Source organism: Phallusia mammillata, chromosome 5 (assembly GCF_965637545.1).
Source record: "Phallusia mammillata chromosome 5, kaPhaMamm4.hap1.1, whole genome shotgun sequence".
Taxonomy (NCBI): domain Eukaryota; kingdom Metazoa; phylum Chordata; class Ascidiacea; order Phlebobranchia; family Ascidiidae; genus Phallusia; species Phallusia mammillata.
The window spans coordinates 26,415,371-26,443,370 of NC_137256.1; the positions used below are offsets into that span (position 1 = coordinate 26,415,371).

Genomic DNA, 28,000 nt, shown 5'->3' on the forward strand with positions numbered 1-28,000 from the left:
AGGGGGGTTTCAATTCTGGGGAAACTCTATTTTAAGCCCTCAAACTTCACTGGGTTGTAGGTCGGAAAGTTCATGTTTTATCTCAGCTCCAATCTTCGAAGTGTTGACAAACTTCATGACGGGAATCCTTCAACATAATTTTTTTTTAGTGCAGGAAAGGCAGAAACACATGTTTTCCTACACAGAAATAGTTTCTGGTGACACACTTGATTTAAAGTCCACATCTTTTTGCAGGCAATCCTAGATCACATATAGTTGTATAAAACTAATGCAATGCAAATAGATTAAAAAATACAAATTGGGGAAAAAGCATTACAGTATATTCAGAAGGATGAATGACTTAATGATTTAATAAATTTGGGAAAAAGCATATTATACATATAATACATGCTGTAAAAATCATGTTCCTATCACATATATTTAAAACTCAAAAGAATAAATACACTAAATCTCGTGTTTATTTTAAGTGCAAAGCATGATTAGTTTGCTATAGTACAGAAAATATGGAATTAATCCAGATATTTTTCTTGCCTATGATTTGCCACATTTGAATGCTTTATCTAACATAGTTTATAATTTGATTTCTATAATGTTTTTTTACAAACCTAAGGCTATGTAAACAAAAAAAAAAGAATATTGGGAGTCAAAGGGTAAATTTAACATAGTTATTAGTTAGTAATAAAATACTTTCATACTGCATAAGGCACAATGCACCAACCAACAAATACGAATCTTCCAGGTCATGTACCTTAGTAGTTTATCATGACATTCAAATTTGAAGCTCAAATACACAAAAACAAAACAATGTATTATTTCCATGTTTTTAACCTAGTCGATAATAAGTTACTATGCAAACTAGAGATGAGGGAGTGGAACCACTTGTCAATGGTTTAGGTTCCGGTTTGCTAATGTATTGTTTACAAGGGTTTAGGTTCAGTTTAGGTTAAAAATATATATATTTTCCTGTTTAAGTTTTGCAACAGTTCGAGCAAGTTACCCTGCTTGAAACGGTTTGCATTTTTTCAATCAGTTTAAATCTTGTTTTGTTCAACTTTATTTCTACCCATTATCCACACATCCTTTATTGTACTCCAAAACACTTTTAATAGTGCAAGATATAACACCTTATAATTAGTTATTTTTGACACACACTTTATCTATTATCCTACATAGACTATGGTAAGTTATTCTAAACAATTTTATGGCGGCTATTATAAAATATAATAAAAGTTACCTGTTTCAGTTCTGGTTCAATTTCTTAATTGTTAATCATTTTTTCTTGAAGCAGTTTTTATTTAATTGTGTGTCACAGTATTCTAATAATGAGGATTAGTACTGTGAACTGTAAAAACAAACACTTTTAAAAACATTTGAAAAAAGTTTTAAAAACACCAACATCCCATATAAATAAATACACTGTTTAATGATTTGGTGTAAAAACTTTAAAGTGATTTCGCTCATTGTTATGAGGTGTTTTTGGTAGATTTTGTTAAATTTGACATTAAAAACAGGGATACTAAGCATCCACACCAAAAAAACAAAAACAATGTAGTTTGTTTTGAAATACCTTTTGTGTCTGTTTGATTGCTGGAATCTTTTGTTACTGGTATAATATTGCTTGTAACAGTTACAATGGTTTACAGAATATGTGCACTGGAAATAAGTAAACAACAAATGCAAAATCTCAAACACCAAAAACATGATGCTTTGGGACTTGGCCCTTTGCTTGTATACATTTCTATTGTTGCATATGCACAGTCTTTGTTACAGAAACTAATCAGTCATATCAGTAACTGAAACAACAAGTACTTTTATCGGCACTTTACACAAAATGTATGGCAAATTGTATGGCAAGTTCAAATCGAATATTTCGTATATATAAGGTGTTTTTCAACGTTAGGTATGATTTTGCAATCATGTACTTTATAAAGCTACCATTTTGCCACAACCTTCATGGTAGTTGCGTTACAACTGTTAGTTATACATTTAAACTGTTTTTGCATTTTTTTGCAAGAAAAAAGTTTTGCTGTAAGTAATAAACTTAATATTGACCTGACTTATTCAAGATAAATTCAGTATCCAGCAGGAAAATGTGGTAAAGTTCTATTGCTTATTGGCTTTGAATTTTTACAGGCACAGAAAACCAGTCAATATGTCATAATATTCAAGAGTATTACACACTTTGTGTTTACAAGAGGATAATAATAAAACAAATCACAACCATGTCGAAGAATATTAATTAAAACATGCGTATTAATAAAATACGTATTACTTATTAAATACATTTTATCTGTGAGCTTCAATGCTAAAAAGCGTAGAATATTGTGTTAACATTACAGAATCACTGGTGGGTTTCTGTCAAAAGAAAATTTGAAAACACTTACCGAAAACTTGTTACTTCGCACAAACCGCGTGTCAAACTGCATTATTAACTAATATGCTTTCCTTCATAAACTATTTAAAACAGCAGTTAAATAAAGCACATTAACATTTTACAAATTAGTTTTATGCCAGAGACCGAAACGCTCGTTTGCAAACTCGAGTTTTATTGTTTACCTTTTAAGATTTCTATGAACAAAACAAACCGATTTAAAAAAGCAAAGAAATCAAAAATTCAGGGCAACTTTCGAGCACCGAAACAAACGTGAGTTATCAAGTGATTTGTTTTATGTACTATTGAATTTGCCCACATCGCATGTAAACATGAGAAAAAACGTGGGCCTGTAGGCTAAGGAATGTATGACAAGACCTCGATGTGGCTTTGTACACATCTACGTCATCACGTTTTAGCCTTAGGCGAACATGAAAACGGTCGCGTGCACAAATAATCAACTCTATTTCAGTTTTGTGCATTTGTTGCAGCTGAGTTTAGTTGAGTAGAGTTTATTTGGTTTAGCGGAACAAGACATAGCGACACAAATTATCACCAAGCCAGAAATAGCTGCGCAACGTTAAAACGCAATGGAGCAAAAATCTACAGTATAAGCTTACTTTAAACTGAAATGTAGTTAATTTTAGTTCAAATAACTGAATTGTTTTAGTGGTGATTAAATCATTTACAGTAAATAAATGTAAAAACTAAGTTAAAACAATTAAAATGGCAATAAAAGGGTTATGTATAAATAAATGGAGAAAAACAAAAACAAAAATGAAACAAAACTAAAACGATTGAACAATTGGAGTTAGCTTAGCCTACTTCGACTCATGGCATAAGGACGCTTCAATGTAATAATTTCCCTGCAACTATAACAAAAACACACCAACGGCTGCAGACGGCAAAATTTCAGGATATAACATATGCAAAATTTAGCAGCACTTGCGCAAGGCTAAATTATTACACTTAAAGTTTCTGCGTTTGAAACTTAGATGATAAACGCTTGTGAGATTTTAAGAAAACAAAACACTGCATACGTGTGTGTGTAAATTGTTAACATGGACAGTCAATTGAGGTGGAGATGAGAGCATGCAGCGCTACCCGAACCAGTGTATTAGTAAACCAAAACCAACAAAAAATCGTGCAACGTACAAGGTCTAGACGTCGGTAAATTAATGGCGCGGAATGGTTTTATAACGAATAAGTGGCTTATGCAAGGTGAAAGAATGCCTAAGAAACTCTAAATTTAGTCCCCTTGGTGAATTAACAACTTACGAGAATCTAAGTTAGTGTGTAAATTTTTTAACTCGTGTAAAACAAAACGAACTGACGTTTGTAATAAATTGTCTTGTGAAACTGGCATTTCTTTGTGTTGATAGCATAGCCCTCGTTTTTGCAATACACCCTGGCAGTTTACTTGTGTACAAACATGATTGTGTATTAATTTTATTACGACAATGAAGCAATAGGTAATGATTTACCAACGTTTTGTGCACTTCCTGTACCTGATAGGCAATAGCAAAGGCTTCCTTTTTTGCAAGCACGTAATGTATGTTGTGTACAAACATGATTTTATGGCAATTTTATTACGGCAACGAAGCAGTGGGTACCTGATAAGTAATAGCGTAGGTTTCCTCTTTGCAAGCACATCCTGTCTGTTGTGCACAAACATGATTTTATGGCAAGTATATTACGGCAACGAAGTGGTGGGTAAAGATTTACCAGAGGTTCGTGCGCAAGTTATTGGTGTGAAATTACACAGTGTAGCAGAACCGTGAAGAAAAAAAATTATATTGGGTTTATATGTATGCTTTACAAATTGTAAATTTGTGTTTTAAATTTGGTAACAGCACGAGGCAATGATTTTAAGGTCGCGTTTTACGAAGTGACTAACAAGTGTTTGTGAAAAAGGTTCATCATTGACGAAATTTGCGACAAGAACTAAACCAATTCAGTAAATTCATTATTATTTTAGGGGGGTTGATGCGCAACAGTCGAATAGCTATGTGTGTTTTTAACCTTGGGTAATAGGCTACAGTGATTCGGGTTTGACAGTGACTACAGTGAACCGGGTCAAATTTGCGGTCCATGTGTTTTGTTTTGTGTAGTTTGTGTTCATTTTGACTCTGGCAATCTGAAATGCCTAAAACATGGAAATCAAATTATTTTGGTCAAAACCCAAGCAGGCAAATAAGATTTGCAACAAGAAATTTTTGGTAATATTTGACTTCTCGGTAGGTTAGAAATGTTTATGTAATGGTTTAACTACTTATCTCAATGTGCGCTCAAATAAAAAAGGTATTGATTCCGCACAAAGCTAAAGCTTATAACAGCAGTAAATTAACACACAAATTAATTTTCCCGTCTTTTAATCTTAAGGATAATAAATATTTCGTAACAATTTATAAGCGCACGTTTAAACTCTGTTTTGTAGTAATATATTATGAGGTGAAAAGACAATGTTTTGATTAATTTATTTAAGATTAAGAAACTTAAATCAGTTTGCTACCGTGCTAATAGAGACGAAAAAACACTTATCCATTTCCAAAGTTGTGTGGCCTTTCCATTGAACAATTCGTTTTAAACCGAAGTTTAAGACGGTTTTTATGCAATATTCGTTGCAAAACGTCGCACAACTAAAACACTTGGTCGAGAAACAACCCTACAGACAAACCTGGTTAATTGCACAAATATTTATTAATAAAAATGTTGAGGTATTTTATGCGATTAATCGGATTGTGCAATTATCTGGATACTGTACAAACAGCACAACAGAAGTTCTCAATTACGCTTCCGCAGATGAAATAAACTTATTGATTTGGCAATTGTCAACAGTGACATAAATGTTTTTTTCCCCTTTTTTGATCACAAATACATAAAAATCATAAGATTAACGTCCACACTACAGCTCAGAATGTAACTTGACCATTCCTAACTGTTGTACTAGCAAAAAGAATGTGATAATGTTATATTGCTTATTGGCTTTGAACTTTTATAGCCAGGATCAACAAGTCAATATGTTATAATATTCAAGAATATTACAATAAGTAATCGCATTTTAACCTTAGGCAAACATAAAACAGCGCTACCCGAACCAGTGTATTAGTAAACAAAAACCAACCAAAAACGTGCAACGTACAAGGCCTAGGCGTCGGTAAAATTATGGCGCGGAATGGTTTGGAAATGAATAAGTGGCTTATGTAAGGTGAAAGAATGCCAAAGAAACTCTGGATTTAGGCCCCTTGGTGAGTTAACAAAGTACGAGAATCTAGGTTAGTGTGTAAATTAAAACTCGTGTAAAACAAAACGCAGTAACGTTTGTAATAAACTGTCTTGTGAAACTGGTATTTCTGTGTGTTAATAGCGGAGCCCTCGTTTTTGCAATACGTCCTTTTTGGCAGTTTATTTGCGTACAAACATGATTGTGTATTAATTTTATTACGGCAAGGAAGCAGTGGTTACCTGGTAGGTAATAGCATAGGCTTCTTTTTTGCAAGCACATCCTGTCTGTTGTTGCAAACATGATTTCATGGCAAGTTTATAACCGCAACGAAACAGTTAATGATTTACCAGTGTTTTGTGCGATTGGTTTGCACCTTGAATGTTACCAGGCTAAAGTTGTTGAAAGCATGGCGCAGCAGTAGAGCTAAAAGCTTTCAATAAAGTTTGCTCAAGTTAAATGAAAAGAAATACCGCGTTGGAAATTTTCGACCTTCAAAGCCCTGGTGTCGTATTTTAGTGGTACATCCTGGCTTTTGAAGCGAATTGAAGCGTGTCTTTTAGACTTACACTTTACAGACGGGCAAGGGCGCTTTTATATTCGGCGGCAAATAATAATGCGACTTGGCACTTACCTGGGATTGTTTTAAAAATTTAAGACAAAATATTTTAGCTGTTTTAGTTAACTATTTCAGGTTTTATAAGATTTTGTGTCAACTTTGTTTCTGGTTATAATTTTGTTAAGCGATATTTTTGTTTGCACGTTTGTTTTACAATTTGCCAATTAACATTTAATCTTGTCATAGTATAGGCTAGATCTAAAAGCAAATCACGTGAGAAAGTCAAGCTAATAATAGTCAAATCTTTCACATTAACATAACCTGTACGAAACAGTGGTTTTGAAATACGTATTCAAGTAAATATGTTGCAAATACAGCGGCCTTGTGTCCATGTTTTGCAAACCGTCTTATTTGTTGTGCATTTGTTGGACGTTGTTAGTAATGATTTAGCAGAGTATTGTGCGCTTGATTTGTACCTTAGTGTTTCATGGTTAAGTTTGTTCGTGTGACAGCTGTCAGTTTGTTGTAACAGAACCATGTTTTTTAGTTGTGAAGCAAATATAAATGTGTCTGGCCAGTATTATCTTGCAGTATAACACTAACAAACTGTCGTCGTCAAGATTTGACACTCTTTAACTCTATCAGTTGCTATATTAACCTTAATACTAATTAATGGTGCTTTATAATTTTGAAGTTTAGGTTCAAGTATTATTTTAGTATAAGCACATAAATAAGCAGGAACGAACTTTACATAGACAAAGCAGTAAGGAAAGTGATGTTTCCGGATTCAAACAACAAGGCTTTTTCAGCCAATCAAAAACGAAATTTCCGAATTTCTTACGGTTTTTCGTTTGTCGTTACGTCACGTCTAGGTTGCCAAGCGGTTACTTTATAGAGTTTGACTAAAAGTCTGAGTGGGCTAACTGGCCTGATTCCACGACAGTGTTTCACCATAATATACTCACATGGTAGTCCAGCTATTGTTTCCGTCCCGCCTTATTAAAGCTCCACGCATGTGGGATGTGTAGCAAATGAGTTGAGTGCTTTAAGAGCAGGAAAATGACAAATCTGAGCTTGCGTGGTTGGTTTTATGCACCTATCATGCGTTATGTTACTACGTTTGGTTGTTATTGTGCTGTTGGGGAGTATTTAATGTAGGTTTTATCTTTTCATTCCGTCTTTAAACGCGTTGATTTTACCTAAAATATAGTTTATTGATGATTAAATTAAAGTCTGGTGAAACCGAAACTTTCCTATATTGGCTGCATCTTTGATAAATCAATGTATAACGACTTTGACCCCGTACAAGAACACTGGACAGACCAAAAGTCAAGCTTGAACGAAGGTCATATTTGTTTCAAAGTTACTCATTTTAAACTGTCAAGAAAGGGTAGATTTAAAAAAATGACCGGACGATGATTATTACAGAAAGTTTAAAGAACAGACTTTTCTAATGAGAGAATATGCAAAAGAGTGTTGTGAAGCAAAAAGTTTATTTGAAGAGGAATTCAAGACGCCGAACAATTGCTAGACGTCATAAACTAGAAAATGGTGCAGAAAAACGAGTCTAATTGCTATGATAAGTAACATGAAGTTGAACACAATGGAGTATTTTGAAGGTGATGTTTTGTTCAAGATAAAAAATAAGTTGACAAAAGGAAGCAAAATTGTTAGCAAGTTGCCCACTATGCAACAACAGGGGCAACTGATTTCTTCAATGAAGCAAAAGTCTGGAGGTCTAATTACTTAATCTGAGTACCTTCAACTTTTACAAAGTGTGTACATTAAATGCCTGACAGAAAGTTTTGGCCAGCCAACAAGCTGGATTTTTAGTGTATTGCAAAAGTTTTATGATCCATTGTATCAAAGTTTCCAAACTAGGACATGTGATATTCTATAAGTTGATGAGGATAAGGAGGAAGGAAAAAATTTGGATTTTTTTGTGATTTTTTGTTTACTTTATCCAAAAAAACTCTTTTCTAAAATGTTCCTAAGGTCTAACAAGCAATCAAAAGTGTTAAGAGGGGATCTGAAAAATTAATCAAAAACCTTTTAAAGTGTCTGTACTTTCTACACAATGTTTTTTTAACATATTACAAAATATAGAAACACTTAATTTTCAGGTTATCTTGTTAACAGTAATGTTACAGCTAACAGTAGGCTACTGTGAAAAAAACATAGTGAGTGGGAATTATAAAGCCAAGTGATTTACCGAGGCTTGCAAATTAAGATTTTTAAAACTGAGCCTGTAGATTAGTGATTTCCAAACTGTGTGTCGCGAAAGATTTGCTTTTTTACCGTGGAAGCTTTCCCTGATGTTAAAGACTTGATGATGAAATTCTGTGTGCATGGAAACGTTTAGCTCATATTTTTATTGGTAATGAAAAGCATTCTCACCCACCACAATCAAGTTGAAAATTATCATTCCTAAAACAACTTTTGTTATGTTTAACTGCGAAGTGTGCTGCAGTAGAAAATTTTAGTTATTTAATGCGCCGCCTGACTAAAAAGTTCGAGAACCACTACAGTGTATACAGTGCACAATGATGCAAGCTATGTCAAGGTATCATCAGTGCAACTGATGACAAGACATGTCATATTGGCTAGTATAGCCATCTAATGGCCCTCCAGTTTGTTTGAAGTAACAGGATTCCCTAACAAAGATTTGACACTGGCTGTCTATAAGTTTTTAAAATACACCTTAAAGAGTTTGTACAATTAAAAACTAAAAACGTTTTAATGCGTCTGCATACATTAATCATTAAACCGAATAAGTAAAAATCTTTAAAACAGACACAGATTTGTCGCCAGCGGCTTGTAAAAAGTAGCTGTTTACCACAAACATCACACAAAACTCCAGGCGAAGTGCAGTGTCAGTCATGCATAACCAAAATGCGCAAGATAATAATAGAAACGGGAGGAAAAGAGGAGCTGGACTACCATGTTAGTATAGGCTGTTTTCACAAAATATTATTTCGGACTGACTTTATCGATGAGCGTTTGAATTAGCCTGGCTATCAACACTGTGTATCGCAAGGGGGCTAAACTATCGTCATGGTTGTTTGCGGAATGCCTGTAAATTAAGGTAGAGCTACTAACACTGAGTTTCACCTTTGGCTCGACCTGGGAACTTCTGGTAGGTAGCGCAAAAGAGCATAGGCGTTTATGGTGCTGACTCAGCAATTATTCTTATCATAAACCCAAATTGCTGTAACAGCACCATAAACGCCTATGCTCTTTTGCGCCACCTACCAGAAGTTCCCAGGTCGAGCCAAAGGTGAAACTCAGTGTTAGTAGCTCTACCGTAAATTAAGAATGAAAAAAAACATATCCTATTTCTATCCCTAAAAAGGAGGACACATTGTTGAAAAGAACATCGAAAAACCTTTGAGTTCCACCAAAAATTAAAGGCTTCAGAAATTAGACGGTATACAAGAGTTTGGATAAAGTTTAACGTTTATCACAACACTAAAATAAGCTTGTATTTTCAAAAAATGTAAAACCTGGAATCTTTAAAAAGTAAGAGGAATATGTACAAAGGCATAATTTTTACATATTTATTTTGTAAATGAGACATTCCTTAAAAAGGAGGACATTTGGGCTCTTTTTATTGTCCTTGAAGGACAACTTAGTTTTTGTCTAAAAGGAGGGCATGTCTTCCTAAAAGAGGACGTATGGTAGGCCTATTGTTTGCGGAATGCCTGTGAATTGTAAATAAAATAAACATGGCTTGGATGATTGTCGATTGGAAAATGCCTGATTTTGGTGTTTGTCAATTACAGAGGTCTTACTGCGTAAAACGTCATAATAGAAGCCCTGACTTTGGTGATTGTTGATTGGAAAAGGCCTGACTTTCGTAATAGTCGATTACAGATGGCTTACGTAAAGCATCATCACAGAAGGTCTGACTTGTTGGGTTGTAACGCTTTATTTGAGTGCCCTTATTGACGCAAAGCGCCACATAAAGTAATGAACAACAAAAACACAAAAAAGCATCCACAAAACGCACTTTACCCACAAAATACGGAACATAGCAACTTTTTGGCCACAGGGTTTTGTGCACTAAATTTGTCTTTATAAAGTCGAAACAAACATTCTTAGGATTCGAAATTAAAACAAAACATCAAAAGCCAAAAATAATTGCTGAAAATCAACAGTGTTTAAATAATCTCCTTGCTTGGGGCTTGGTTTGGGATAAAGTCAAACTAACCAGCACAATGTAATAGGAGGCAGCTCAAATATATCCAGTTAAATCAGCAGTCTATAACTTACTGCCTGCTGAAATCAACAGTGTTTAAACAAATTTCTCGCTAAAAGAGCTTCGATGCTTATTACACATGTCGGTATTATACATGTACACACCACGAGACAATTTGTAAACTGATCACAAAAAACATGGCAAGCAGGCAATTGAAATCACCCAACAGAAAGTATTTGTTATTTCGGCTATTGCGTCACAGGACAATTGTTACGTTTGCCTGACGCACTAAAATCCACACCGGATGGTAAAAAATGACGTAACACCATTGTCTATTAATATTTTTGAGGCCTGACTTGGGTTATTGTCGAATTGGAAAGGCCTGACTTTCGCAAATGTCGATTACAGATGGCTCACGGAGAGCGTCTTCAGAGAAGGCCTAGCTTGGATGATTGTTGATGTCTCTCAGTGGGTCTCTCAACAGATTCTCAATGGACCACTAGTGTAAATAAATAAAAATAAATAAAATTATTGAATTGAAGTAAACTGAAGATGATTGCTTATACCAGGGGTGTCCAACCCGCGGCCCACAGGAAGGTTCTGAGTGGCCCATGGCGGTATTTTCGGAATGACTTACATTATAATCTTAATGGCCTACGTATTCTATGGCGAACTTACATTGCGAGAAATTGGCATTTATGGTTGCTTTATTTCTTTTTTAATAGAGCAATACACACTGTTTGAACTACTTTTATTGCATCACAATGCAAATGGTTACGCATCACATTTTTTACATTATTACGTCCACAATCTTACTCGTGCTTCAAGAGTCAGTCAGTCAGTAACATATCTTGCTTTAATGAGGTTCATATGATATCAGAGACTCGAGCAAAAGCCATTTAGCAGTGAAATTTTTCTAAAGTTTGCAGAGATTATAGATTATGTTAACTAGAAAACGGAAAGCAAGCACCGCTAACAGAATAATCTCAGAAAGGTGGACATGTGAATACTGTTTTGTAGATGTCGACAATAAACCAATTTGCCTGGTATGTAATCAACCTGTACCAGAATGCAAAGAGACATTACGTCAGCAGACGTTCATCAGCTTATGATAAATATCAGAATGAGTTTAGAAAAGATAAAGTGAAAGAATTAACAAAAGTTCTTCGTGGACAGCAAATGTTTTTTTCGGAAGTTTCTTTGCAGCAGGAGTTGGTTGTGAAAGCGAGCTACTTGGTGGCAGAAATAATAGCAAAAAATCATTTGCAGATGTAGAATTTGTTAAGGAATGCATGGTCGTGTTGCTGATGTCATATGTCAGGAAAGGAAAGAGACATTTGCTAAAAAAGGCTGTCAAGACAGACCATTGCAAATTATACAGAAGAAACACTAATTGCAAAAGCACAAACATTTTCATCATATTCTTTGGCGCTGATAAAAGCACCGATGTCAAGTCTATTGCTCAGTTGGCACTCTTCGTGTGAGGAGTTTGCTTCGCATTGTACATCGTCCATCTCACCGAATATTGCCAAACTTGTTAGAGATAAAACAGTGACAAACTTCACGTTGAAATGTCGCCGTGTAGTAAAACTTTTGTTGACTTTATTGTATCTTCGTATGTTTGTTGTTCATATAATTGTAAACAAGGTTACAAATCCTAGTAAATTTATTCTGGGAATCTTTCCCTATTCTATTGCCATTGTCGCAACGATTTCCACCTTTCATTTTATAAATCACAAGTTGGGGAAATGTTTATTTCCAGGCTAAAATCAGTGTTGACAGTGTTGTAAAAACAAATTAATTTCGCTAAAAAGCATCTTCAGTGTCTAGAAAGCAATAAAGGGATTAAAACCACCAACGTGGTCACGCAGTTCCAGGAACACTTTTATGGAATAAAAAATGGCATAGCAACATAGCAAGATACAAACCCCCTGCATATTGTTGCAGCTGATGTTGTATCGCTATATCCCAACATCAAACATTCCCTCATAAAGTCTTCGCTGGAAAATGCACTAAATAACCACTCCACGTACTCTGATAAGGTGAAACAGAATATCATCCAACTTACAATCTTTACTGTTACCAACGTGGTCACGCAGTTCCAGGAACACTTTTATGAAATAAAAAATGGCATAGCCACCGGCGACAACCACTCAGTTGCTATCGCAAACATAGCGATGCTTCACATCATTTCTGGAATCACCCCAGGGCTGTCTCAAGCGCAAATCTTCAAGAGATTTATTGATGACATTGTTTTTATTTGCGTTGGTAAGACTTCTGCCAAGCGAATTATTCATGCCATCAAACATCAATTTGCGCGATTTGGGTTAAACCTAACTCTGCGCACGTTACACACAAACGAAGACAACAAGAGATTGGAATTTTTAGATGTGCTTCACAGAACAACGCCAGCACATCCCTATCGGTTTGTAACGTGCAGCACAAAGCCAACCAGCAACAATCGTTTGTTTTTACATGGGTCATCGCACCATCCGCCTGCAACTTTTCGGTCCATTGTACGGGGTGAAGCGATTCGGCTAAGATATCTTAACCAGTTGTATGCAGATTACACAAACAGCCTGGAAAAGTTGCAGTTAAAGGCGAGCTGCTCGGGTTTTTCCAAAAGAATGACTGCTGCTGTAGTTGAAGAGGCAAAAGCTTGGAAAGATCAACGTTATGAATACAGAAGGCATTCCAAGAACAGTACGTGTGTAAAGGAAAGAATAAAGAAACTCGTTTGGGCCACGGAATTTCCAGCGCTACTGCACCTCACAAATAAAGAAAGGGCACTTGAACCCAACTGTATGGTGACATATAAACGTCCACCCTCCCTACAACAAGTGTTTTTACGCCCTAGGAAACTTGCTTTAGGGCGACTAAATCATTGCGCCCCATCAGGATGCTACCCCTGCGGGCATTGTGCTCTATGTGGCAACCATGGAAACCACAAAACCGACATGGTTAAAAATACCGCATTTCTGCAAACCCCGATGCGCAGATTTAAGATCTTGCAACATCTGACATGTAAGAGTTATGGCATTTACGTCGTCACTTGCAACTTATGCCAAGAACAATATGTAGGCCAGACAAAGAATCGGTTTGCAACTCGGTGGTCGGGTCACCGCGCCATTTGGGCGAAGTTTGACACATCGCAGCGCGATGATGGGACGGCGCTTTTACACCATTATAAAGAACGACATCCAAACGAGTTTGCGAAAAAGCCATCAATTGAAAGTTGCTATTGTGTCGTGTTTGTGGAACAGCCAGGTACTGCTGATCTGGATTTAGCCGAAGACAAGTGGCTAAACAAAATCATTGCGAAAATAAACATAAAAAAATGGTTTTACCGAGGTGTAAGTGACGCGTGTTTTTTCCTTCGCCCTTTACGCTTTTACGTCTTTATCTTTCGTGCGTTTTCTTATCTTTCGTTGCGTGTCCAGTCAGTTAAGTCTGTTGGGCTTTCAGTTGAGGATTGATTGTGTGTGCGAAGAACAATTAGCTATTTCTATTTTTAATCCCTTTTATTGCTTTCTAGACACTGAAGATGCTTTTTAGCGAAATTAATTTGTTTTTGCAACACTGTCAACACTGATTTTAGCCTGAAAATAAACATTTCCCGAACTTGTAAACAAGGTTAATACACATTTCCGGCATTAGAGTTCCGGTGTGAGTGTTTTAATTCAACATTATAAGACAACCATTCGTAAGATTACAAATTAGCAGTAACAGTTAAGTGGCCCGCGCAATCATTCGTAAACCGCATTTGGCCCTTTGGCCAAAAAACTTCGACACCCCTGGCTTATACTGAAAGAGGGTCAAAATGTTACTAAATTTTTTAACTCATATCTTAAAATTTGTATTTTTTAAGAATTATGATTCAAGCCAAAATGCTTGTCGCGTATGCTTACTTCAATCTTGTTTAAAAGTGGAATGGTCCACGATGTTATGCCTGAAACGAGTTCAGAACCACTGTATTAACGTGTCGTTTACTATGTTTCAAATTTAAGAAATGTATTTTAAACAAAGCTACAAACGATATAAATAATCTATCAGCAAACAAAAAGGTAATTCGTATTCATCTACAGCTTGCATTTAACACCTTGTTAACACAAAACGAAAGGTATTTATTGAACGTGCCGTGGCAGGTTTTAGGCATATTTTACAAACATAATGTAGACCCTCGGACCAAACTTCTACGTATAAGGAATGAAATATCTTTCTCCACACGCAGCACATGTATTGCATCTCCATCTGCAATCCCTTTACATTTACACCAAGGCGCTAAACAATCAGATTCTTAACCAGAAGTACGAAGCACCCAAGCAGGGGGTACGACATGCAGTGTGAAATTATACGCTATTTAGGCATATTTGTGAAGAATGCATAACAAGTTACTTTGTTATATACCTGGGCTGATTTGAATTGACTGATTGTTAGTGTGCTGTAAATATTGTTTAACTTACAAGACTGTTTTAATGCATGCATTCAACACGTAACTTATAAATACACTGAGTTTAATTCCTATTATTACAATTTTATTTACTTCCGTCGGCCATTGTAGACCGGAGGTACGACAAAATTTAATGAAAGCTCAAAAGGGTACGAGCGCTAAAACGGTTAAGAAACACTGCTTTACACCAAGGCGCTGATCAATCAGACCACCCATTCACAGAGTGAGAAAATTTGTCGGATATAGGAGTTTATGATCCATTCAAAAAAGGCGATTAATGGTTTTGTAACTAAACACTTTGCGTCAGGACTTTTCTATCGCAGTCAGGCCTTTTCCTATCGACAATCACGAAAGCCAGACCTTGCTCTATTGCAGGATACACTTTTGTGGGCTTATATAGGCGTTATAGCAACGTTAAGTGTGAATGCTTCACACATGTATATATATATATATATATATATATATGCTCTCTTATATGGTTGCATAGTTGAAAGTGGGGACATGTTAACGACAGGTTTGAACTAATTTAAAATGTAAAGTATCAGATGCATTATATAAACTAAGTAAAGTAGGTTGGCAATGTAAAAGGCATCTGGGAGTTAGCGCTTTTAACCTTCGAGCCAACAGCAAATATGTTTCCAATCATCTGTTACTAAACTTTAAGAAACAAATCGACATTTTGAAGTTACAAATCGGGTTTGACTATAAATGGCGTTATGTTTATTTTTAAACCTTTTTACTGTTCATGCCAATGGGTTTAAGTTTAGGAATACAATCATTTCGGAGCCAAACGCCTGCCCAACCAACGTGTTTTGTCTTAAAGCTGTATGTCAAAACTTGTAGTTCAACGTTCCCAGTTGCAAACTTTGCTTGGTAAAACATTTTTTCGAAGCCACAGAGTGAAATATTCAGTTGCTTTGAATGTTTAACACAAACAAACACCTTTTGAGCTTGTTTTTATTATTTATTTGCAGGAGAAAACATATAAAAAAAACATGTTGTTACAACTGACAGCGGCTTTGCTGTATTATACGTCACTGGTCAGCGGACAGCAGCGATGCAGTTACGTCACTGTTCCAGTATGCGGTGATGACGTCAATAATGTCACACCTGGGAGTCTGATTAGTGGGAGGAGTGAAAAGGGCGTCGCTGGGCCACCAGGAAAAATGGGACCTAGCGGATTTACCGGACAAAAAGGGGATATCGGCGCTGTATGTCTAAAAGGCGATGTTGGGCCGCCCGGCGAAGTGGGTTTGGGGGGATTTCCCGGGTTAAAAGGCGAAAAAGGGGCTGTGGGGCAAAAGGGAGAAGCCTTATTCTTAGAAAATTTCAAGCGAGAAATAAGAGAAAGATTTCTAGGTAAAACTGTTTTATGATTTAATTATATTGTATTGGTTTTTTAATTGTATTGGATTCGTGTTTATCTATCTGTGTTTCATATATTTTAGAAAGTGTGATTAAACGTTGGTTTTCAATGTAGACAATTTGTAAATTGTCGATTATTATTTTTGCGAAAAGATATAAAACATGAGAATCGTAAGTCAGTTACGCAATCCTCAACAACAAAACAAAACTTCCTATCGGTTATGCACAAGTTGGATTTTCCGTTTCATGTGTTTGCTTCAATTTTCCAGAAATTGAAAATTTACTACCTGCTGTCAACTGTTCTACGTCATCAGTGAGCGGTTACCAGCGATTGCGTAATTACAAGAAAGCAGTCTGCGACAACGGTTGGACGGTAAGTTGAACAATATGTAGAATAGCAACTTGGAATTACAACACTCGTATATTTCCTGCATGACAGGTTTTTCAACGGCGATTTGACGGAAGTGTGGATTTTCAGCGAACCTGGCAGGAATATAAAGATGGATTCGGAAACATGGAAGGAGAATTCTGGCTCGGTGAACAAATTATTTTGTTTAAACGCGTAAATTGAATTTGACCAAAACTTTAAACAACCCAGGTTTGGATAAAATATACAGATTGACAAGTGGACAGAACTGCAAACTGAAAGTAAAGATGACAGGTTTTGATGCCGCAACGGCTTACGCACAGTACAGGTATGATTTCTATCAAGAAAATAATATGCCCATATGGTGGCGCTACAACTTGGTCATGTAATAGGGTATTTGTGGTATTTGTTCAAAAAAATGAATTGTCATTAACACGTGTAAACTTCTACTATTTTTGTCAAGACGCAAAGTGTTGGTGTAGTTTTCCTGAAGCACCACAAGCTAATTTGTCAATTCGCTCGTTAATTAATTTATTTTTGCAACTAGACAAAATCGTGCAATAATCCCATAATCTACATGCAGAATTGTGACATAGATAGATTTGTTGATTTATTAGCGACAAAGTATTTCTTTTCACATTCGAAATCTTTGTTTTTTTGCAAAACAAGTCTTGTATAATAACTTACATGTTAAGTATGAAGGTCATATAAAGGCGTGAAATGTCAAAATAAGTGAAAACTAAGTAGGGAAATTTTAGTCACAAATTTGAAACCTTTCCTTTGCAGAACTAATCTTTGAAATTGAAAAGAAAATTAAAAAATTTGAAAGAAAATTTAAATTGGTTTAAACCAGGGAGTCGAACCGTTTGTTATACAGGTTCACTGATTTTTGGGGGTTCGAGTTCGGTTTGCAAACCGGTTTAAATTCTGTTTTTGTTAACTTTCCCATAGTCGACATTTTTGAAACGCCCTGTAGCGCCCATCTTGCGTATTCTTTAGTGCAGGGGTGGGCAATCTGTTCAGTACAAGTGCCGCATTCAAAAGTTCTCAATTTTATGCGGCCGCATAGTATATTAACCCAAAATATAAACATAACCTGTTTCCAGCTAAATACAAATACGTTTGTTGCTACTTGATCGTACAGATATTGGTTGAAACGCATTAATTGTAATCGTTTCATGATGGACAGCACAGGCATTTAGTGTAACTTAGGCTACACGACGTTTTTTCAAAAAGTTTCTTGCGCCGACAGTAAACAATAAAAGTTCCTTCTGTATCCATCTATAGGTGTTGTGCGGGTAACGTCCGTTTGCGAAGTACTGCCACGGTCTAAACTTGATCCAAAGTGACCAAAGTTTTGGCGTCAACAGTGCAAAGTAGGCGGGATTTGAAAACGTAAATCGCTTTTCCTTTCTTCTCCGTTATAACAAACTATCCAAAACTAAATCAACGTAAAAATCGTTGATTCGGCAAATCGTCTATTCAGTATACGCACATTTGTTCTTGAAACAGAACGAAGAAATAGTGTGAATGACTATTTGCAAAATACTTTGGCAGAACCTATAGGCATGTAAAAGTATCTAATCGTATGGGTACAGATACTAAACATGGTATAGGTATGGGCGAGTCCCACTCTGGTATTTTTGAAAACTCTACGCCTGTGTTCATAATACCATTTAGCGTTTGCTTTCTCTTTTAAATTTACAAACATTTGACGGGCCGCATGAACTTTGCCCACCCCTCCATTAACGTGTCGTTTATCATATTTCAAATTTAAGCAATGTATTTTAAACGAAGCTAAAAACGATCTAAATATTCTATCAGCAAACAAAAAGGTAATTCGCCGTCATCTACCGCTTGCATTAAACACCTGGTTAACACAAAACGAAAGGTAGGACGTGCCGTGGCAGGTTTTAGGCTGCATAGTTTCCCTTGGATCAAACTTTTCCGCATAAGAAACGAATCCATCTTCGACATAAAGCTTCAGTACATTGTTTAAAATCAATAAAAATTCTGGTGGCGATTACAAAAAGTAATACTGGCTGCATTTTTACCGGTTCTTCGGTTCAGGTTTATTGAATTTAACCGCTCAAACCGGTTCGGGTTCAGTTCCGGATCGACTCCCAGCGTTAAACTAAAAACAAAAACATAAAGGAAAGCGAAAAGTGTGTCCTGGGCGACCCAAAATAAACAGAAAAACACCAACAATGTGTTTTGTTTTCGCAGTTCGTTTGCAATCGACGACGAATCAGACAATTATCGTTTACATGTTTCTGGCTTCAGTGGAACGGCTGGTGACAGTTTGGCATATAGCAACGGATGGCAATTCACCACCAAAGATCGGGATAATGATCGGTAAATACAGTTTATGTTCATAAGTATAAAAAATATTTCCGCATTGTCAAACGAACAAGATTTTTTTGTTACATTGCAAATTTCTTTTATGACGTCACATTGCAAGACAAAAACAATTGTGCAAAATTAATTACACAGAAAACATATAAAATACAGGAAAAATACAATGATCAAAATGCAAATTAATTTTTGTTTAATTTAAAAAAAAACTGAGTAAACGACTCACTCGTATGTTTAATAATCTTTTTAAAAACCGTTTATTAAAAAAATCAAAAAATAAATTCATTTGGGTAGTAAGTGTGTGACGTCATAAAACCATCAAAACAGCCTGTGTGACGTCACAACTGATAAGTAATGGCGCTATTGGTTGAAACACACGATTAAATATTTCACTATGTGTTTGTGTAGTTTGTATCGAGGTTAAGTTTTATTGGAATATTACATTGTGACACAGGTGGGATGGAGGCAACTGTGCACTTAATTTCGGCGCTGACGGTGGATGGTGGTATGGATTTTGTTCCTATTCTAAACTCAACGCTGAATGGGGAAGATCAGAAGGTAACCAACACAACATGATCTGGTATCACTGGAAAGGTAGGAATGAAGCCATTAATGAATCAACGATGATGATTAAATGCGAATAAAATCAACATTTCTCTTCCAAAGATGAAAATATGGACTTTTATTAATTTTCCCGTATCGGTGTAAATTATGTAAATACAATTACCCTGTTGAATTAAGTGTAAATGTTGCTAATCTTAAAATTCGCTTAACTCTACTTTTTAACCGTTAGTGATTAGGATGTAACAAAAAAACAACGAAGTTTTTTTCTCCAAAAGTTATTTAACTGAATTTCGTGCAAATTAATTTGAATGTTAAAAAAATGTGCAGATAAACCGTGGTATTATTAGTAACAATTAAAATACGTGTAAAAATATTTGCATTAAACACCTTGATTTGATTTTGTGAATACAATACACGGCTTAATCAGCACTTGTTAAATTGTGTTACGAGCTTTCCATTTTAGATAGCAAAGACAGAATAAGCAGAAGTTAACAAAATTTCAACTTACTGCACACAAATGACGTAGCGCTGGCAAAGTTAGAAATCGCCATGGAAACTATAGTTAGATGTCGAGTCACCTTCAATCGGTTGCCCTAGTAACAGAGAAAAGTTGAGTCACGTTGTTGCCATGGTTACGAAAGTTGAAACCTACTTTGTCACTCTTTTGTCATGGAAACAAATGCAAAGCACGATTTGCTTCTCACACCGTTGCCATGGTAACTTCCTTTTTTCCTCGGTTGTCCTAGCAACAAACGGTGAAACGTTATTTCTAACTCGGTCGTCATGGCAACGGAAGTGGCGCGTGTGCTGTGGTTGACTTCCGTACCAAAGTAGCACATGTCTTTTATCTCTCGGGTTGAGGAACGAACAACAAATCGTGCCAGGAAAGATCGGAAAACATCGGATTGCTCCGGATATCTTCGGAAAATGAGAATAAGTTTGTGAGGTGACAAACGTATTTCCCACGTTATGGTTGGACAATGTTGGAATCAAAACATTGGTTAAAATGTAAGAAATTGGCACAAATATTCAGGTATATTGTGATGTAAAAGACCGAAATTGTTTTGTTTGATAAACCATCTCATGTTTCCCTATTGCAGCGGTTCTCAAAGCGGGCCCACGGCCGCCAAAGGGGGTCACGAGTTGTTTGCAGGGAAGGCACGCGTGTGGGGTCATAAGAAAAAGCAAAAAAAATACGCCATTTTTCTTGAGACGTAGCCTCTTTTTGAAAAGGCTTTTCCAACGTAAATCACAGAATTGCGTTTGTGTTGCAAATATTTTCTCCACTTAACTTGCTTGAAGCTGAATAAATTACTAAACTATTATAAACTTCAGCGATTTTGTTACTAACGCTGATTTGCCGTTACTTGTTATGATGCTAAACACAAACAACTCCCACATATGTGATCATTGTATACCGGTTGCTTGTTTCAAGAAATTAATACTTATATGCTAATAGATTGTAAACATACCTTTATCTAAACTCAGACTTATCATTATACGATGTTCAGAGGATTTTGTGTCGAGTACCGATCATCAAAAACCGCGGTGCTCGGTAACTATCCCTGATAAATAATGCCAAGTTGTACTTTATTTTAAAATACCTTTTGAGCCTGCTCGATCGCTGGAATCTTTAGTTAGCAAATGTCGAATCAATTTCACTGCATCGCCTAAAAAACAAAATGACTGGTAAAATAATTTAAAAAAAAATTATTAAAACAACGAACCAAGACTTTCAACCAATCGTAAGCTGGTGAAGTCAGAATCATGACGTGTTCTTTAAACTTTAGCCAAGAATAAATCAAGTGCATTTGCGGTTGCAGGACGAAAGCGAGTTTGCATTTCGTTTATATGCCGCGAATCAGCCGCGCCAACAGAAAGTTAAATCACGTTGGCTACCTCGAACTGGCGAAGCCAATTTGGGGAAACGTCACTCCGCAAAACTGTGCAATTTGTCAAAGCAATGAACGTCTTCAAACTTACAGAGTCTGTCTGTTTATCTGCTGGGGTCGCTTGTTGTGCAGCAGGACTTCCAGGCGGCGAACCAATCACTTCCTCTATCTTGGGAACCTTTAAGAATGTAAACAAACTTGAATAAACTCCACAATATTTAGTGTAAATCTAATTATCAAAGTATACGCAGCAAGATATTTTAAGTTGTGTCACTAAATACTCATTTTTGCTGAGTCATCTTATGTTTTATAGCTTGGTGACGAAATGCAGTTGTGCATGACAATGCTGGAATTAATTCGAACATTTACTCAAAAATTGCCTCTTGCTTACTTGATAGTAATTTTTAGTCTAGAAAATTACTTTAAGTCTAGAAAAATTAATGGCTTATGTTAAACTAGAGGCAAAAGTATGAAGTGAATAAAAAACAAAAAGCACATAAACTTCCAACACCATATGTTTTTAAAGAGAGATGTTTTATATACCAACTACTGCTTCAATGTATTGCTGATCATTGAATAAAATGTTGTCGAGCATACTGAAGCATGTAGCAACCACATCAATTTATATATCTACCATATACAGGATAAGAATCAATTTTTTATTAGAGATTGGAACAACATGCTTCAAGGCCTGACATAAATTTGTTTGTGTGTTGCAAATACATTTACTAACACAGATCAGTATATTTTACCTCAGTTTTGATGGAAGCTGTCATTTCTCAAAACATTTTACTCTTACTTGCCTTATTACCTATCACACACGAATGAGAAAATCCTACCTCAGCAAAAACCAGTCCATAGATGTTTTGTTTCTTCTGAATTTGCCAATTGGGTTGTTTGTGGTTTAATATTAATCTCTTCATGATCTACTCCACTCTTTTCCAGCAAAGCATCAAAGGATCGAAGCAGATGGAAAACCTAAGCATTGCAACAATTATAGCAAAAATACCTTTTTATCAATCTTTTACATTACTCAAGTGGATATAAACAGGTTTAAATGACATGGCCCTTCATTTTACTGATTATCTCTATTAAAAGTGTTTCACAAGATACTTATTTTTGCTGAGTCAACTTATGTTTTATAGCTAAAATACCACAACAAATGCCTGGGCTTCAAAAGTAGAGTTCCAGGCTTAGAAAGTGAATATTGAACCTTATTCTAAACATACCTCATGTTTGCAAACTAAATGGTACAAATGCTTCATTAGAGTTTTTAGAGCTTAAATATGTAAAAAAATGCTCACCTAAACAACAGAATCAGTCGAGTACATCCTGATGACTTTTCTCCCATAAATTCTGTATGTGTTTGATAACCAAGCCGACCATCAGAGTAACAAAACAGTTGTAACAAATATTCACATCTCTCCATCCGTTTCTCAACGCATCCCTCCAATGGTAGTTTCAGTTTCGATCAAGTTCTAAAATTAAACATATTAAATTATAATGTGTGTATAAAACACCAAAATAGATTCCAATACATTGTTTTTTCAACTTTGTTGAGCTTGCAGACCGATAACATTTTTAACCAAGATTTACAGGACTGTGATTAAACAGATCTCTTTGTTGTTTTCGTTTTACTGTTTTAAGTCTTAATTTTCATCTGTCATGTGAAATTGGAAATATTCTGTCTGAAACTTTTCAAAAAACCTGATGCACCAGCAGATGAAAAACATAATCTCATGAAGCTTAATGACTGTTGTGTTTCACAACCCACAAATAATTAATCAATATTAACCCTTTTTTGCAGTCCGTCCACTGATTTGTTTATTGTTGTTATTTTGGTAACATCCACAGATTCTCGACTACCTCCATAAAAAGCTTTTTCTGTGGCACTGGAACGAATATGGTGATGAAGAAACTGATATTTCGTATTGACAAGTGATATAACATTCAGGTGAAGGTAATCCAAATGAGTCAGGGATGCCAAAAGTTGGGCAGGAAACCAAGAACCGACCAAATAAGGAAGTTTTTCACCTGTTTAATGATGAAACTTAATATTTACAAGGCCAAGAAGGCATTATCAGAGAAGCAAAGATTACATGATGTTTCTACAAAAAGTGAATAAAATCATAAATTTAATATGACAGATATTGATATGGAAGTTACAATTGTTTGTTACAAGCCTGCTAGAAAGCCAGGATGAATTTCTAACCTTTCAATTTAATGCTTAACCATAAGTTAAAGTTTGCAAAATGTGGCAGTACAGCAGCTTGTCCTAATAGACAAACATTTATGCAGTCAGAGCATCTTTAAAATGTACATACTGCTGACTTTGATATAATAAACCATGTATTAATACAAATGCCTTTGTGGCTTTTGCTTCTCTAGTAACAAATTTTAGGGGCTCAAAAATATAAATATTGCAAGCTTAGGAGAAATATGAGTCTAGCTGCTAGACAAGTTTACTCGCATTTGGCGACATAATATGTGTTTTTTACCATTTAATGGGGTTCTACATATTGGCCAAATATTCGGAATTAGTCCGTACCGTTAGGACATGGTATGGAAAAAGTACCAAACGTTGGCACGCGAGTATATTTTGAAACCAAATTGGCACGGTGGTGTATTCGAGTTGGACCCCCCTGCAATAAACCATGTATTGATACACTTGCCTTTGTGGCTTTTGGCTTCTTAAGCAACAGATTTCAGTGGCTCAAAAACATACATATTACATGCTTAGAAGATATTAGAAGTCTAGCTGCTATACTCTTTGTATGCATGTTGTTTAAAAACAATCCAAACATGTAACAATGTAAACAGTGATGTGACAAACTGTTAGAAGCAAGTGGTTAAGCTAAATTATACATGTAATTAGACTCGAATCTGTACTTTTATGATCCAGTAAATGGGATATTGGGACATAAGTTATATTTCCTTAAAACTGTAATTTACATACAAACACAATGGCACACTGGTGGCCGTTGTTGAATATGGACCTTGATGAGGGAGCCTGCCTTGTATGCTGCACTTTGTCACAGCAATTAGAGTCTTACAGGGTTTACAGAGTCTGTCTGTTTATCTGCTGGAGTCGTTTGTTGTGCAGCAGGACTTCCAGGCGGCGAACCAACCACTTTCATCTTGGAAATCTACACCAATGGTAGTTTCAGTATCGCTCAATTCTAAAATTAAACATAATTGAAGATAAATTTTCTATGTGTTTTACAACACCAGAATAGATTCTCATACTGTTTTAAGTCTAAATTTCGATGTTTCAAGAAAAAACCTTAAATTACAAAAAACGGATACACCTGGAGTTAAGGAACACCATCATGGAGCTTCATGACCGTTATGTTCTACATCCCCCAAAATAATTATTCCATATTAACCTTGTTTTGCAGTCCATCCACTGATTTGTTTATTGTTGTTATTTTGGTAACATCCACAGATTCTCATCTTCCTCTATAAAAAGCATCTCTTGTGGCACCGGAGCAAACATGGTGATGAAGAAACTTAAATTTTGTATTGACAAGTGATATAACATTCAGGTGAAGGTAATCCAAATGGGTCAGAGATGCCAAAAGTTGGCAGTGATCCAAGAACTGACCAAACAAGGAAGTTTATTACCTGTTTAACAATAAAACTTGTTAATATTTTACAAGGCAAAGAAGACAATATCAGATAAGCAAAGATTACAATATTTTTCTACAAAAAGTAAATAAAATCCTAAATTCAATTTGACACTATGACAGATATTAATATATAAATTACAGTTGTTCTTTACAAGCTTGCTAGAAAGCCACGATGAATTTTGAATCCCTTTAATTCAATGCTTTACTATAAGCTAGAGTTTAACAAAATGTGGCAATACAGCAGCTTGTCCCTTATGGATAAAAATTGTTGCATCCAGAGCATCTTTTAAAATGTACATACCGACTACTGTGACACAATAAACCATGTATTGATACAATTGCCTTTGTGACTTTTGCTTCTTTAGTAACAAATTTTAGGGGCTCAAAAATATACATATTACATGCTTAGAAGATATAGGAACCGAGCGGCTAGACTGTTTGTATGCATGTTGTTTAAAAGCAATCCACAGTCTTAACATGTAACAATGTAAATAGTGATGTGAAAAACTGCTAGAAGTGGATGCAATTACACAACAATCTGTACTTTTATGCACAGTGAATGGGATATTATGGAATAAATATCATTTCCTCAAAACTATAATTTACACAAAAACCACTGGTGGCCCTTGTTCAAATAGGGACCTGTGATGTGCATGTGGGCATATATAGCTAAAAAGTTGTGCATCCCTGCTCTATCTACACATGTAGGAGAAACACTGCACATGTAGGAGAAACATTGTGTTGTTGCAATTCCATGGATATACTGCGTGAATTGCATTGATGAAACATTTTGTCGAGGAACCTGCGTCATATAAAAAGATGTATATGTGAATGAGTGACAGATATTTACAAATGTTTGTATGATAAGGAGTGGAATATAACAATAAGTTCTGCCTCTGCTCTCATAGACCAACATTATATGTAACATCTGCCACTAAATATATGCAACATCTTTCATTGTGATACAAAAAAACCAAAAACCTTGCAACTCGAAACCAACAAGAAAATAGCACTATCGAATGGGTGAATATCTAATGAGTAAGCCTCTCCCATTTTTTGAGTATGCCTTATACCTGAGAATAGGACTAAGTTTTGTCATGTAAACTACACAGCTAACAATGTATTGACAAACCAATACATAACGAACACCATTGTTTTAATCGCCTATTGTCTCACAGCCAATGAATTGTTCACATTCATTACAATTGTAAAACAGCCTGAAGCAGTTTTGGAATTTAAACAATTGCAAAATGGTACAAAGCAAACATTTCTTTTTTGTGATATTAAAAGTAGCATTATTACACACAAACAAGCAATCATTTTCATTTGTAATAGTAGCAGAAGACCCTGGTAGTAAAAATGCTTTTGTGATATATATATATATCTAAAAACATTTGAAAGTTGGCACCTATGACTGTAGGCCTTTATATGTTTTGCATTTTTTCAAACATTAAATCTTAACGGAACCAATAAAAATGCAGTCCTTATTTTTGTGATGGCCACAATAGGATTTAAAAAAACATACTGATAACTACATGAGATAGCAGCTATATATGGTGTGCCCAAAAGGACAAATTTGTCACATTTGACTTTGGTTTGATGCAAATACAATTTGATGCAATGAACTTTAGTGCAACTAGCACTCAGTGAGAAATTTCAATAACAAACTCATTTCAGATTTTGAGCACAATGAATTTCTCACTTTAGCCCTGTTATGTCACAATTGACAATTTGATAAACCAATACGAAGGTTACAAAAGCTCACAGTAAAATAAAGTATATGTGTGTTTACAGGTTAACAATACTGTCATTACCAAGCTAGGAAACCATCAGCTGTTTTAACACTGAGGCCCACTGTCCCTTACCTAGAGCTTAAAATCATTCTAGCATCCAATTTAAGTATCAGACTGTGTTACTCATTACGTAGAATGCAAAGTAAAGTAATGTATATTGCTGAATGCCCTTTATTTGAAGTGACAAATGCAATTTTTCATTGGAAATGGCAACATCAATCCAAGTTTTGCGAAAGTAAATATTCAGCCTAATGAACTGCAAGTCGTATGTAATGAACCAAATAACGTCAACAGGCCCATTATCATTAAAAAATATTTAAATGTATAAGAACCAATCTACATATATAAGTTGTGGGATTTGAGCAGCAACATACCACCTGTCTACTTCAAAGTTCGTGACACAACCCTGGGACAAAATATCAAAAAAACTAGATGCCAATGACCAACAAAATAACAAACCAAATATTTCAACTGAAGTGAACTAGGCAATCTCTTGCCACCAGCTGTACTGATGAGACCTTATGGTCAAAACTTAGAAAAATATGAACATACCTTTTTTTAAAACAGTTAAAAACTAACATGGTAAGTTGTTTACCTCAAAACAGTGTCAGAAAGTTGAGTTGTTGAGAAGTATTAAATCCTTATGTGCAGAGCAGAGACATTTGGCTTAATCCACGATTTATCCAACATAGTAGAGTTCTTGCAATATAGATTAGGATCAGTAAAAACTAACCTATTTTTTGTTCAATGGGTAGCTGTGGAAAAGAAAATAAGTAACAATTATTTAATACACAAAAAAAGGTGAATAAATAATTTTGTTTCACATCATTTTTCGCTACAAATACCGTAACAACAATAACACAGTAACAAATACAGCACAACCTGTTTTCTGAAATACAGTTTACTGAACCAGTCAGAACCGATACGGATTAATTCGTCTTCAATTTTATTGTTGGCAAATAATGGTAAGAGATTTTTCACGGGTAATCCCCAAATTCTGCCGCGCAAATGAAATAAACTTGCACAGATAATTGTCTTTCTGTGATATCATAATAGGGCAAATAAATAATGCTTTGTACTTTAAAAATTAGGCCCAAAATGGTGTACATTAAAAAGTAGTAGGCGGTTTATTTTCGTAAAAAAATATTTTCTAATTTGAATTAGAACTCAACCGTCGACGATGCGCGCTTAAACCAAAAACGTTTTCGCAACGTTTTCTCACCACGAGGTTTTT

The 28,000-nt window shown here is 35.5% G+C and overlaps 2 long non-coding RNA genes and 1 pseudogene across 6 annotated transcripts; 2 read left to right on the forward strand and 1 right to left on the reverse strand.

Moving 5' to 3' along the window:
* The first annotated feature begins 11,359 nt into the window (after positions 1–11,359).
* LOC145228601 (uncharacterized) lies at positions 11,360–13,774 on the forward strand (annotated as a pseudogene).
* A 3,995-nt stretch (positions 13,775–17,769) lies between these two features.
* LOC145228703 (uncharacterized) lies at positions 17,770–27,517 on the reverse strand. Of its 5 annotated transcripts, none has more exons than XR_013860210.1 (12): positions 27,362–27,517; positions 25,616–25,775; positions 24,731–24,968; positions 24,301–24,523; positions 23,140–23,378; positions 22,649–22,822; positions 22,184–22,322; positions 21,436–21,522; positions 21,057–21,122; positions 20,105–20,370; positions 19,961–20,045; positions 17,770–18,667 (listed from the first exon to the last, which is right to left on the reverse strand). It is a non-coding gene; the product is annotated as an uncharacterized LOC145228703 (long non-coding RNA). The 5 variants fall into 5 exon arrangements; XR_013860211.1 differs by lacking the exon at positions 17,770–18,667 and adding an exon at positions 18,880–19,474 and having other exon boundaries at positions 24,398–24,523; XR_013860209.1 differs by lacking the exon at positions 17,770–18,667 and adding an exon at positions 18,880–19,474 and having other exon boundaries at positions 24,341–24,523.
* LOC145228783 (uncharacterized) lies at positions 18,662–19,881 on the forward strand. Its single transcript, XR_013860296.1, has 2 exons — positions 18,662–18,888; positions 19,343–19,881. It is a non-coding gene; the product is annotated as an uncharacterized LOC145228783 (long non-coding RNA).
* Positions 27,518–28,000: the final 483 nt, after the last annotated feature.